Source organism: Eupeodes corollae, chromosome 3, assembly GCF_945859685.1.
Source record: "Eupeodes corollae chromosome 3, idEupCoro1.1, whole genome shotgun sequence".
NCBI lineage: Eukaryota > Metazoa > Arthropoda > Insecta > Diptera > Syrphidae > Eupeodes > Eupeodes corollae.
Window position 1 is genome coordinate 98,196,190 of NC_079149.1, and position 15,183 is coordinate 98,211,372.

At 36.6% G+C, this 15,183-nt stretch overlaps 1 protein-coding gene across 4 annotated transcripts in view; it reads left to right on the forward strand.

Annotated features, from left to right (window-relative positions):
- Positions 1-15,183, forward strand: part of LOC129951993 (paxillin) — a 139,615-nt gene that overhangs the window by 51,494 nt on the left and 72,938 nt on the right. The window lies entirely within an intron of this gene.

Genomic DNA, 15,183 nt, shown 5'->3' on the forward strand with positions numbered 1-15,183 from the left:
ACGTCAAAGAAACATGCATTTCTAGAATAATATAAAAAAAGAAAAAAACTATTTATATAATTCGTCGCGATTTCCAATCTCATTGTAAAGCATCTTGCACATGAGCTACGAACTGCGAACTGTTGATTTTCGCATATTTTGATTTTTCCTTAGATGCGCTTTATTTCTATTCGCAGCCAGCGACAAATTGTCAATTTATAACTTAACTTTTCAACAAACAAAACAAGAATGGTATAATTTTGAGGTTAAATTGAACGCGAACAATTTATTCGTTGCGGTGTGGATGGTATGTGGAACGCGAATAGAGCTTGACAGTTCGTAGCAAACACACTGCAATTCGTTACTTTCAAATTGTTTTTACAAAATTGTCTTGTTTTAGAAAACAAGGTGCTAATTTTATTATCCTAACATTAGTTTCAATTGGTTTCTTATAATTTAAATGTGTTTTTGTATGAAATGTGTAAAATCACGTTAGTTCGTCCATTCGTTTTTCACTCTCATGTTCAGGCCTTTAACGTACTTTTAAATTCAATTCGCGTTCCACATAAGATCCACATTTCAACGAATAAAATGTTGACCGACAGGTTTAATTCTAGTTTTTGTTGTGCATCCTTAATGACCAAATAAAGCAAAAAGTAGTTAATCGCTCTCATGTGAATAAACTGTTAAGCACTATTCACATGAGCACGACCAACGATCAAGAAATGAACGAATATTCGTCGATTTTGACATTTCTTTCACATAAGAGTTCTTCATTCGTAGCGAATGAAGTTTGACTTTAACAATTGTTTTTGTTTATCATTATTGTGTTTTGTAATTGGTGTCCTTGTTAATAAACAAAAGAAGAAAAAGAATTCATGTGCATCCATTTAATGCAAATCGGAAAAAGGAGCCACAGCCGAACACCATTCACCACCGAAACCAAAACAAGATTGATTTTTTTAGGTTAAGTACGCGCGATTATTTAATTCGTTGCGAGTGTCGATAATGTGGAAAGCGAATAAAGTTTGACAGTTCGTATCAACTAAGATTTTTTTCCCGACAAATACATTTGTTTTCTTTAATTTATTAATATATTAATATGATTATGATATTGAAAAGTAAAAGTATATTGCTATCATTTTGTTAAGAATTTGTGTGGAAATATGTCTTCAAACACATATAAACTCACATTTAGTAATTCATTCGTCTATCGCTGGGGCCGCTCATGTGAATACTGCCTTACATAGGGTTTTATTTAATGATTTCATTTTTTAATTTTTGTTTCAGTTTATTTATGTATTTTAAGGATTCATTTTTTGTAGTTCAACAAATAGTGCTGCCCAAAAAACGACGTCAGATTGACGTTTATCAGCAGCATTATGAACAAGCCTTTGTTACTCTGACGTTTATAAACTCACCCGTATTTATTTTAATTTTAAGAAATGTGTCCACTTCATAGTTGCCCTACTGTTCTGTTGTACAATACAAATATTTGATTGCATACTTTTAGGAGTTATATTCCACTTTCACTCAAAATTGCAAAGAAAAATAATAAAGCCTTGTCTGTCATAGTGAAATGAAAACGAAAAGTAGCCACAATCTCACATTATAAACAAATACACATTTATTATTGCAAAATACAATAAACATTAAACATAGTAGAATATGCATGTGCGTCCGGCATAAATAAGTATCATCGCTGATGCAAAACAAAAATGTGTTTTTGTAATTATTTTTCTTTATCTATCGCCTCCGCGTTGACTGACTCGACTAAACTTGACATATTGGCTTTCGAATTTAGAACAAACGGATATACCCTTTCTAGCCCCTCTTCATCTCCCCATCATTTATCTCAAAAATAATGTTTGTGATGCTACAAAATAGATATATTCATATGTAGTGTTCTTCAAATTGATTAAAGTGATTAGTCAGATGTTCGAAAATAAATTGTCTGAATTTATCTACTTATGTGACTGACGACAGGTATTAAACAGTGCTGAAAAAAGTAAAAATATTTAACATTATATTTTCTAGGAAGTTTCAATATACGTTGCTCTGACACTAGAGTTTGGTTAAACATCAAACGTAAACATTTTACGTTTAACATTGAATCTGTTCAACCATAATGCAGTGCTAAACTTTATGACAGCTGTCAAATCAGAGACTCTAAGAATTCATATATGTACATACATATCTGTTAATTTTCTGCTGAAATTAAAAATGTTACATGCAATGGATAACATGACTTTAGTTCAAGTGGAAAAGTTGGCGTTTATTTGACATCAACTCAAAGCCTTAGTTGTCAATTTCTAACTTTGTGCTATTTTTTGTGTAGGGTTTTTAAAAGTTACAATATTTGTTTGGCCAGCTTATACTGAAAAGATTTCACATATTTCCGTATTCTCAGAAATATAAACTAAATTTATCACTTTTGCTGTCAAAATTCTAAAAACAGAATTTGTATTTTTTAAGAATTCTCTATCGCACAATTCAAAAAGCTAATTTGATTAGGAGTACCATCATAACGGCATGATGGTTAGTGTGTTGGAATGTAATGCCAGAAGTCTTGGGTTCAATCCCAACCTGTGCTACCTATACAAATTCTCCAAGAGTAATTCTTGTCATGAAATGTGCTTTCTCAAATAAATCGTTCGGATTCGGCTTAAAACTATAAGGCTCATCCATCCCTGACAACATTACTCGCACACAGGAATGGTTGAAAGTGAGAATGAATTTAAAACTATTTCATCCTGCTTTGTTAATCCATCTAAGAATGTATGATTTTCAATCTAGCTATATACTTTTTTCGGTGTTCTAGTTTTTGACATCTGTCACTTGATGCTCAGTTCGGTTTGCCAATTCATAACGAATATACTAACTCTTGAACAACATTTGCAAATTGTGCAAATGTATTCCAACAATTGCTCAAGGTACGTGAAATGGGAGTCTCAACCTCTCAACTAAATTTGAAAACCCGGTTAAAACAAGGATGCCTTTTATCACCTTTACTTTTTGCTTTATATATAAATGATCTACATGCGATTATTGAAGGAGGTCTTAATATCAACAGTTTAAATATAAGGTTTTTGCTGTATGCTGACGACATGGTGATCTTAGCAGAGGATGTGGAGGTTTTGCAACGCATGATAGAACGATTTGAAGAGTACTGTGCCAATTGGAATCTCGAAGGGAATCTCTCAAAATCGGAAATTATGTTTTTCTGAAATGGTGGCAGGCTATCAAATAGGGAAAAGTGGATTTTCAACGGAGAAGAAATTCGGATTCCTCATTACACAAATCTTGGTGTTCTGCTCACTCCAAAGATGAACTTTTTTGAGCATGTAGAGAAAAGAAATGCAACAGCAGAGAACAGTTTTAACGCGACATGGCATGAGTACGGAAAATATCAACCTCAGTTCAAAATGGAAACTCTTTTGACAGCATGCAGAGCTATTCAAACTTATAGTGCACAAGTGTGGGTTTTTGAAACTTTTAATGAAGTGGATAAGCTACTACGATACTTTCTGAAAAGAGTTTTAAAGTTACCATCATGCACTCCAAAATATGCATTACCGATTGAAACCGCAGCTGAAGACGGGTACTACTACACACTGGACCTACACTTTAGATATGTACAAAAGACTATATTTGAATTCAGTGACACGAGACTGCCTAAGCAACTTACCAAAATCCTTTTACCCGGTCCGGGGCGACCTGGGCCTCAACCAATATGCGTCTCCAGCCAGCTCGGTCCCTAGCTAGCTGTCTCCAGTTTCGCACGCCAAGTTGGTTGAGGTCCTCTCCCACCTGGGTGCGTCACCTGAGCCGTCCCTCGGGATTGGATTCGAAGACCTTCCGGGCTGAAGCGTTGATTTCCATCCGCTCTACATGACCCAGCCATTTTAGCCGTTGGACTTTAATTCTGCTAACTAGGTCAGAGTCGCTATACGGCCCGTACAGTTCGTCGTAATATCTTCTCCTCAATTCTCCATCTATGCGTATGGGACAAAAAAACACCCGAAGACGTTCTCATCTTTCTTTGACAGGTTCCAGGCCTCAGCGTCATAAATGAAAACCGGGATGATGGGTGTCTTATAGATGGTGATTTTGTTTGCTCGAGAGAGGACTTTACTCAATTGCCTTCTAAATCTAAAGAAGCAGCGATTTGCAAGAGTTATTCTTCGTTTGATTTCAGCGCTGGTGTCGTTGTCTGTATTAATAGCGGTGCCTAGGTAGACAAAGTCCTTAACTACCTCAAAGTTATAGCTGTCCACGGTGACGTTTTGTCCAAGACGTCGTCGTTCAGTGCCCTTTTTTGATGACAGCATATACTTGGTCTTGCCCTCATTGACCACTAAACCCATCTTCTTCGCTTCCGTCGCAATGCTAATTGGATGGACCTTTGGAAGATTTAGAAGATTTGGAAGTGCCTCTAGTGTTGACGGTTGAGTTTTGCACAATTCTTTCCAGAACGATGTTGAAGAAGTCGCATGACAGTGCATCACCTTGACTAAAACCTTTTTGACATCAAATGAATCGGTAAGATCTTTTCCGACCTTGATAGAGCAGCGTGCATTCTCCATCGTCATTCTGCACAAACGAATAAGTTTGACAGGGATGCCAAAACTAGACATTGCTCGGTAGAGCTCTTCCCTATAGATGCTGTCATACGCGGCTTTAAAATCGATAAAGAGATGGTGGGTTTCGATTTGAAGTTCCTGGGTTTTTTTTCCAAGATCTGCCTTAGTGTGAATATTTGGTCGATAGTTGACTTTCCTGGTCTAAAGCCACACTGATAAGGACCAATCAGGTTGTTGACGAATGGATTCAGACGTTCACATAATACGGCAGAGAGGATCTTATACGCAATGTTAAGGAGACTGATGCCTCTGTTGTTGGCGCCTTTAAGAGAGTCTCCTTTTTTATGTATCGGGCACACTATGCTGAGATTCCACTCATCGGGCATGCTTTCTTCGGACCATATTTTACAGATGAGTTGGTGCATGCTTCCTACCAAGTCAATGCCTGCTGCTTTGAATAGTTCGGCAGCGATGCCGTCAGCTCCAGCAGCTTTGTTTGACTTAAATTTAGACATAGCTATCTTCACTTCGTCAAGGTCGGGTAGGCGGAATTGTTGATCTGCATCGCCGAGGTTGAGTGGTTCTATCTCTCGTACAGCGGAATTCGGTTCATCATCGCCGTTATATAATTTGGAGAAGTGAACTTTCCATATTCTCAGCATCGACTGCGGTTCTACTACGATGTTCCCCTGATCGTCTTTACAGGCTTCAGTTCGTGGCTGGTACCCTTGGGAGGTTTTTTTTACCTTTTGGTAAAATTTACGAACCTCATTTCTGTTGTGACATCCCTCTATCTCCTCGATCGCGCGCTTCTCATGCTCTCTTTTTTTACATCTAAGAAGCCGGTGTTCTTTTCTCCTCTTCTGCTCGTAGAGCTCGCGAGCAGCTCTAGTCCTTTTGTTCAGCGCCGTTTTGTAAGCCTCTTGTTTCGCTGCGTGAGCTTGCCGGCATTCGTCGTCAAACCAGGGGTTTCGCTGTGGTGGCCTTGTGAAACCTAAAACTTCAGAGGCGGCATATCTGATGGCTGTAAGGTTGTTGCCACTGGTTTCCAATGCTTAATGCAGGAAGCATAGGACTCCTTAAGAGGTTATTAGAGACTCGATCGGAAAAGGCCTTGGCAGTCTCTTGCGATTGTAGCCGTCTAACGCCGAATCTTCTGACAGTACTGCCTTGTTTTGGCTTGGATCGGGATATCCGTAGACGTACCTTGGCTACAACGAGGTAGTGGTCATTATGCGCTTGCTCACACTGTTGAAACTCAAGACTTTTTGCCTGAGTCCACACCCAAATAGACGCTGTCATTGTTCTCGGTAGCAGTCGCCGTAGTATATATCGCAGTCTTTTAGTTTTCGTTTGCCGGGTCCATCCCATCGCACTTCTTGGATGGCACTAATATCTGCCTTGCAGCAGTTTAGGGCTTAACATTCCACGTACATATCTGAAGTTCGTTGTCCTTATTTCGTTTGCGTGGGTTGTCAACAGTGAATCCGTCCGTATCCGAGGCTTGTTGGTGCTTCGAAACTTAAGGTATTTTTTACGTGGCCAGGAAGTCACCCCGACGGCACAACCCCCAACCTGGAAGGCCAGATCCTTAGTATAACTCCTAGGAAGGGGAGCCGGATAAACCGCTCCTTACAGGCCTGGGCTCCGAATATGTCGAAGAAGCCCTATAAGAAGCCCACCTCTCTCGTTTGCTGCCCCAAACAACTTTCCACTGGGGTTGGAACCCAATTAAATTTTTTGGGTTAAGGAGGTTTTTATGATCGGAAACAGGTTCGGCTTGCACTGGGATGAGAACATGACAAATGAAAGAGATTTGATTGTCAACAACTCACAAATTCTTGATCATCGAAATCGCATGCAAATCAAGAAGCAGAGCAGAGAGCGAGGGGAAGCAGCACACGAATTTTTAAGATGTTGGATTATTTAATAGGACCGCAATACATACATAACAGATGACTTGGAGCCTTACAAATGTCATGCATTTTCAAAGCTAGATGCGATCTTATCTCACTCAACGGAAATAAAATAGGCGTGGAGGCAACGCATCAACATTATGTAGCCTGTGCAACATAAGTGAAGAAGAAGATGTACAACATTTCCTAGGCAGGTGTCCCGTACTAAGAGAATTCAGGATAAGACATTTTGAAAAGGCAACTCTAAATGAAGCTGAAATTATTCCTGTCCTTAACGGAAATTTAAGGGCTGATTGTAACAGACTCTCGAGTTATATTTACGTGGCTATAAGCTATAGAAAACAAATCTTAACAGAGTTTATTTGATTTGAAAATAGTGCGAACTATGAACGTGTACACATCACTTTAAAACTTTGAAATTTAGGATTTCTCTTTAAATTTATATTTATTTATAAGAAGCAACAAATTCTGACATAACATTAAATTATATGAGTTTTATTAAATTTTGAAAACCTCCTAAAAAAACACTCTTTATAAACCGGCCAATTATATACTTTGACACATATTTTAACTCCAACTTTATAATTCTATTGTGAATGAACGTTGAAATGACAACGTAACAAGTTTTCAGATTAAAAACGCTTACGTCACTGAATAGTATCCTGAGTCACGTCTGCACTAAATTGTGATTCGAGTTGCATAATATAATTCTATTTTACATTATAATAAAATAACTTACATTGTTAAATATGAATTATCTGCGCACAGTGTTTAAAGTCGTAAAGATTTCTGGTTATAAATGTGAATAATTTTGACATTGACAGTTTGGCATTGGTTTAAGGGTTCGTTCAGAGTTTATGTTTGAAGAAGTCACAATTTGGTTTTGAAGATTTTATTTAAATAGCACAATCATTTAGGATTTCTGTTTTTCTCGTTAAATTTAAAGACATAAAAACACTTCATAAAAATCATTAATTTGACCACTGAACTAATTTCTATATTTAATGGCTATTATGTTGTGTGTGGCACATCTGGTTAAAAGATTCCATTTTTAAAATGAAAACTTACATCTGTTTGTATATAACCTAAATTATTTCGTTTCAAGGGCAAGAAAATGTAATATGTAACATGTTAAAGTGGATCTTCCACTATTTTTCGATATCAATTCAGAGGAAGTTGAAAATAAGTTTAATAATTTTCGGTTCTATTTTTATCTTTGTTACTTTGTTCACTGTACTTTTTCCCTGAGAGCAAGTTCTACTCGACGATCAGCCACAAGATCAAAGCGTTTGTCTTTCAAATAGATCAAAAATCCTAAAAATAAATCAAAATTTGCTCAGTCACAGTAGACAGACACATAAATCAAGTATAGCAGAGTGATGTGCCTTTTTTCCATTGGATGCTGATGCAGGTGTGAAATTAATTAAAATCGGAATTATGGTTGTTTCACTTGTGTTATGTTCATGTACGATGTGTCTTAAAAGCAGACACATATACACATACATTTATAAAACTCAAAAATAAGTTTTCCCTAGCCAGCACCAGCAACGGGCGCTGTGGACGGCGCTGTGAGCGCCGACATATTTATCTGTTTCAATTTCAAGTGGCAGTTTCATAATACCTAATACTTTATATCCTTCAGTCTAAAAATAAATATAATTCATGTTCTGCGAAATTAACGTTTGGTTCTTATGAAAATCCAATTATACAAAAGACAATCTCTAAATTTGAAAAAGGAGAGTTTTCAAGAGTCTGACTGTCTTTTTGAATATGTGATGTCGAACGAATAAACAGACGTAGACACTCCAAGACCAAGATCACCCATAGTATAGTTAGGTTCATTAATTTTCCATGAATGACATTATGCACTTAAGTCATGTTCCGGTCCATAAGGTAGGTACTTTGAACTTATGTGTTCTCTATACATCCTCCACATCCAGTGTCTTCATTTAATAAAACAATTTAGAACTGCACTTAAGTCTAATTTTATTTATCTTCATTCCATAAACCTAAGGCTCGGTTATACCAAGATGTTTTAAGATATGACGTTTTGAGTGTTATTAGTTTTTTTAAAAGTTATTTTAGAGACTTATTCGTCTATGGTGGGAGAATGTTCAATGTAATTATGCTTTTCCAGAAGTACCTATACATACATACATGTAATATTTCAGAAGAAAAATTGAAAATGACAGTTACGCTGGGTTATCTTGAATCCTCAATAGCTCTGTTTGTTTACTTTATGAGAAAAAGAAATGAAATTTCACATAAAATTTGTGAATAGATAAATAAAGCTCAGTAAAGTTCTAAACACTAAAAGTGACAATTATCACTTTGATCTGTCAATTCACGAAAGTGAAGACCATGCAATGTAATAGAGAAATGCATTGAACAGATTTTTGTTGAATGACAATGTTGACAATGTAATCATCTTTTGCTTCATAAAATAAATAAAAGTAAGTGATGTCTTTCCATGAATATTGAGATTTTGACGTTTATAATGTCATTTGCATTGGTTCAAAATAATTCTAATAGATTCTGAAGTTTGAGTATGTTTGTTTTAGTAAAATTGATTACAATCAACATTTGACATTTCAGTTGCTTAATATTGTACTTCTGTTCGATTATAATTTTAAGTCTTCAAAAAATTCTCTTCTATCTGTCATTTTGTAATCGAAAACACCATAATTGTGATTGTCTTTTGTAATTTTCTGACATTTCCTGTCAAAATACATGACACCTAATTCTTAATTTTGACAGATTCTATCATATCTCTAAATTCTTTGGTCCAGTTTCACAGTGCATAAAGTTTAAGAAATAAAAATAAAATTAAGAAATTACTTATGGTGCAACATGGTATGTATATAAATCTTTTAATGATTTATTAAAGGGCAACCTCTGTTAAATGAACATTCCATATGAACAAGATCATCTTGAAAATATCTGTTCAAGACTACAGAAAAACAGAAACAATCAAAATTTGTATTGTCATTTAAATTTCCATATAATGTCATTATCATTAGTACACATTCCCGTGCTTTATTTCCTTTCCTCTTGACTAAAATTGTCATCGTCTCTTCTTTACGTTTTCAAGGGTGTTCTGTTATTTTGGATTGAACCTTGTCACCCTTCTTGAATCTTCATTTTACTGTAAATTTTTTGTTAGCGGTTTTTCATAAAATAAATAAGAATTTATTATTGTAACTGCATTGTGCGGTGTGGTGCGTGCGTCTCTCTATAAAATGCACACTTCATTTTTAAATGTGTATACACATTCTATATGTCAGATTTTATTAAGATGAAATGACCCACACACTAACTGTAATGAATCTTCTCTTTGCTCTTTTCAATTCATTCATAATTTGTTTTTGTTTCTTATTCTTTTTTTCGTATTAAACTGAAGAGGGTGCACTATGTACATATGTAAGTCTACATAGTATCAGACGTTTAGAATGAATTTTGGTGGAAAAAATTGACATCGTTATAGGAACTATACTTTACAGCTAGAGTTAAACAAATGGAACTTCATCGATGTGTTCGGGGTATAAAAAGGAAGTTCAGTGATTAACACTGTTTGACATAAGTACTTGAATTTTGACCCAAAGTTGAATCTTAATTAACCCACCAAAATTAGTGAAATTTAATTACTCCCATGTTCCATTGTGATTATTAAAATCAACATTCTTGAACCTGAATGCATTATCTGTGAATATTCTCATGGTTCTCTTTAAAAAACTGATCAATTGCTTAACTTTTTAATTTGTAAGTCAAAAAGTCACCATGGAATTATTTTATTAAATTCATTTCTGATTTTAATTTATTATACATATTTTTCAGTTTTTATTATTCACATATTGAAAAAATTATATTATATCACATATTGAAAAAAATTAACCTCATGGTTTTCCATTGGTAAATCTATTTTTGATCTAGATCTGACAGTTTTGATTATGGTGGATCATTTCTAAATGTTTAGATTCTATACGATATTTTATTAATTATGGTCATTATTGTCATTCAGTGACATCTCAGTTTTCCGTAATAAGTTTTTTTTTTATTAAATACAAAAAGGCCAACAAATTAAATCTAAATGCTTCATTCTAATTGAAAGTTTGTTGGGATTTTTCGTCGATGACAAATATCATTCAGAATCAGCTGTTTAACATCATTCAGCTCAGTTCAGTTTACCTCGGTAAGATTATTGTTTCGTCGATTTGACATATTGGTTCTAAACTGAAATAATGTTATATATGGGTTAGGTTAGGTTATAGTGGCTGTCAAAGATGAAAACGGACACACTTAGTCAAGTTTAATGGCCCAATGTGATACCACATGAATCTTTAGGCTTTCTCCTAAGCTCAATGGAACCAGCTTGATCGCCAAGAAGATCGCTTAGATTTCCTTAGTGCCTTCTTGTAGATTCTTAGGGATTCTTTGTAAGAGTCCCAGTGAGATGCTAGTCTTGCGGCTATGGCCCGGTTGAAAAGTTTACTGCAAGGTCATTGACTTTGTGACTTTTTCGATGCAATTTGTCAATTTGGTGGTTAAATGGACATTTTACACTACGTTTTGACGTCTACCGCTACGTCTGCTACATTTAACTACGTTAACTACATGTAAGTATATTAACTACCTCATTTATGTAGCAGACGTAACAAATAAAAAAACAAAAAATTGCCACAAACCATGAGTTTGACGTGGCCTTGATGCCAACCCTCATCGCTTATGGATGAGGAAGTGGAAGCTCCCTCAAAATGCTCAAAAAGCCACTCAAGAGCTTAACCTTGCCCAACTGCCAACGATCAGCCTATATTGTTCCATCATCACCGCTCCTGTCAATGATGGCAACCACGACTTTGCCCCTCGCGACGTCACTGAAACTGGATTGTTTCTTGAATGTTATAAACGGTGATTTTTTAAGAGCTTGAAAACTTTAAAAAAAAAAAACGCATAAAATTTGCAAAATCTCATCAATTCTTTATTTGAAACGTTAAATTGGTCCATGACATTAACTTTTTGAAGATAATTTCATTTAAATGTTGAACGCGGCTGCGTCTTAGGTGGTCCATTCGGAAAGTCCAATTTTGGGTAACTTTTTCGAGCATTTCGGCCGGAATAGCCCGAATTTCTTAGGAAATGTTGTCTTCCAAAGCTGGAATAATTGCTGGCTTATTTGTGTAGACTTTAGACTTGACGTAGCCCCACAAAAAATAGTCTAAAGGCGTCAAATCGCATGATCTTGGTGGCCAACTTACCGTTCCATTCCTTGAGATGAATTGTTGTCCGAAGTTTTCCCTCAAAATGGCCATAGAATCGCGAGCTGTGTGGCATGTAGCGCCATCTTGTTGAAACCACATGTCAACCAAGTTCAGTTCTTCCATTTTTGGCAACAAAAAGTTTGTTAGCATTGAACGACAGCGATCGCCATTCACCGTAACGTTGCGTCCAACAGCATCTTTGAAAAAATACGGTCCAATGATTCCACCAGCGTACAAACCACACCAAACAGTGCATTTTTCGGGATGCATGGGCAGTTCTTGAACGGCTTCTGGTTGCTCTTCACTCCAAATGCGGCAATTTCGCTTATTTACGTAGCCATTCAACTTTTTTTTGTTTGCTCACTTGGTCGATTATGTAGACCATAAATCGGAGGTAAAGCGCGAAACACATTTCGAACCGAACACTGATTTTGGTAATAAAATTCAATGATTTGCAAGCGTTGCTCGTTAGTAAGTCTATTCATGATGAAATGTCAAAGCATACTGAGCATCTTTCTCTTTGACACCATGTCTGAAATCCCGCGTGATCTGTCAAATACTAATGCATGAAAATCCTAACCTCAAAAAAATCACCCTTTATATACGCCATATAATGTGTATATGACGTTAATCATCGTACTCGATGTTAAATGTTTATACTTAAATAGAAAGACAAGACCATAAAGATGCACCAATTATTCGATACTGCGTTTCAATGACTGTTTTAGTTCCATACTAAATCGAATCTTCTTAACACATCCCTGCAAAATAATCAAAAATTGACATTTGAGGTTGCATATGTTAGTTGACAATGCCAGTGATACCAAACATAAAAAATAATTAATTAAAAGGGTTTTTTTTCATTAAAGGCGAGTTGATTCTAAAATTACAAATTATTATGTGGCGCGGGTCCCAAAAGGTCAAGTTTTTGAAAACTTTGGCCCAAAAATCAGGCCGAAAAAACCCCACAAGAAAAATTCAGAGAATTCAAATCACTCGATCTTTTGGTCCCAATTCACGTCGGCTAGGTGGATAATAACCATAAAACCGCTCGCGCAGAATATCGATTGTGTCTTGAGCTGAAGACATATATCTTCTGTGTCCATATCATCCCATTCAGGCAACAATAAATTAGTGGTCATCGATCCATAGCGATCACGGTGGACGGTGTTGGCCTACCCATCATTTTCGAAGAAGTACGGACCGATAACGCCTCTAGCCCGAAATCCACACAAAAAAAGTTAATTTCGATGCATTGGCATCTCATGAATCTTACGTGGCTTGATGTCGTCCCAAATCCTGCCCATTTATCAAAAACAAAATGGACCACATCCACGACTCCGACGACAACAAAGACGACATAGAAGACGATTTCAACGAAGAATTATTACTTTAAAATTAATCATTAATGATAATAAAAACTGTTTTGTTTAATGAATAAAAAAAAGGACAAATTCAAAATATAAATTATTTTATTTTAAAAAGATTTCTAATAAATAAAATGAAAGAGATTGAGCGAGAAAGGGAAAAGCAAGTAAGAGAGATAGAAAAAAATAAATAAGAAAGAAAGTGAAAGAGAGTAAAATAAAGTATCAGAGAAAGAGAAAGAACGAGAGAGAGTAAATGAACAAAGAAAAAAGCTACGGTCAAGATCAAAAAGGTACATTTGAGGCTTTTTGCTGACGTTCTTATTTGATCGTATTTTGTCCGATAACTTCCACTATTATGTTCAAATAAGGAGCAACATTTTAACAGTAAGTGATCCTCATTTCAATCTCTTTGAACCCCAGAGAACATGAATTTTGGGTACGAAAATAGGGCCAAAATTTCGACTCGGGCAACACAATCCTATTGAAAAATCCTTTATTAGTGAGTACAGAGGTTTATTGGTACTTGAATTACTGTTCACTAACTTTACGGTACCAAAATACCGCGGCTACTGATAACTATTGATTAACGTCAGTGAAAAATGTCATTAATATATCGTAGGCCTAAGGCACGTTTACATGTCGTCGCTCGTCGCCTTGTTAAACCCTCTTCTCATTTATTATCAATTACAAACCATGCAAAAAAAAACTAAAATATAAGTATTGCTTACTTATTCACTTGGTCCTCAGGCCTATTAAGTCCATTGTCACTTACGTCTTCGTATTATAGATTCTATAGGTTCCTGAACTGTCCTTCTATGAAGGACCTCATTTGAAATACGGTTTGGCCAGAAAATCCTTAGGATGTTACGAAGACATCTATTTACAAAGATTTGCAGCTTTATTGTTATGGCTGAAGTAACCTTCCAAGTGCTTTAATTGCGGCAACGATATCATCTTTACTGGGTGGTGCAGTGCGGATTGGGGGATCAGTTTCTTCAGGCGCTTCAGAAGGTATCGGTTACACGTTGTTTGCAAACAATCGGTTTTAAACCGAAGAAAAGTGTTCTTTCCACCTTCTGACTTCCTCATCCACCGAACTTATCACAGTACCGTCTACTTCTTTCGCCAGGTGTTGCTTTGAGCTGAGTGTACCGGTCAGCTCTTTGGTTATACTGTAAACGGCCCTGCTGTCGCACCTGTTTGCAGAATCTTCTGCTTCTTTCGCTATTGCGTTGATGTAGTTGGGCTTGTCGCAGCGAAGACTGCGGTGAATCTCTCTCTTTTTCATGCGATACGAGGACTCCAGCTCGTTTCTTTGTTCCTCTTGTGCAGCAATTTCGAGCCCTTAACTGTTTGCGTTTGTTGATCCTTGTCCACGATTCTTCTGAAAGCCAAGTGTTGTTGCTTACTTTTTTACGACCGACTATTTTGTCAGCTCCTGAAATGAAAACATTTTTCACAGCATTCCAATGGTGTTCGATGTCTTCATGTACTGTTCTCATTTCTTGTGACAGGTGGTCCCTAAATTGTTGATAGGATCCTTTAGTCTTGCGATGTTGAATTTGGGGGCTCGTGTTATTTCGTTGGATCTTCGAACTTGAGCTGTACGCAATCTTAGGGTAGCTATCATTAAGTGATGGTCGCGGGCAAGTCCCATATCGGCGCCTCTTCTTTTTCGTACATACAAAAGACTGCTTCTAAAGCGTCGACTAATCGCGAATTGGTCAATTTCGTTGGCAGACGCTTGCCTGTCCGTCGACACCCAGCCAATTTATGACAAAGTTTGTGCTCAAACATAGTGCCACCAATCACACGGACGTTGCAGAAGTCAATGAACCTCTCACCATTATCATTGCAATTGCTGACTCCGTGAGCACCCATCACATCCCTTAGTCCGTTGTTGTTACTGCCAACCTTAGCATTGAAGTCTCCCATAACCACTCTCTGAAACCTAGCTTTGACAAATCATTGCCAGGGGCCACCACGAGGAGTTAAAGCAAGAACTTCGACATGGCAAGAAAATTGCATTGCTGGCCTTAACCAAGTTTTAGGCAAGAACCAACTACCAGATCTGCCATGC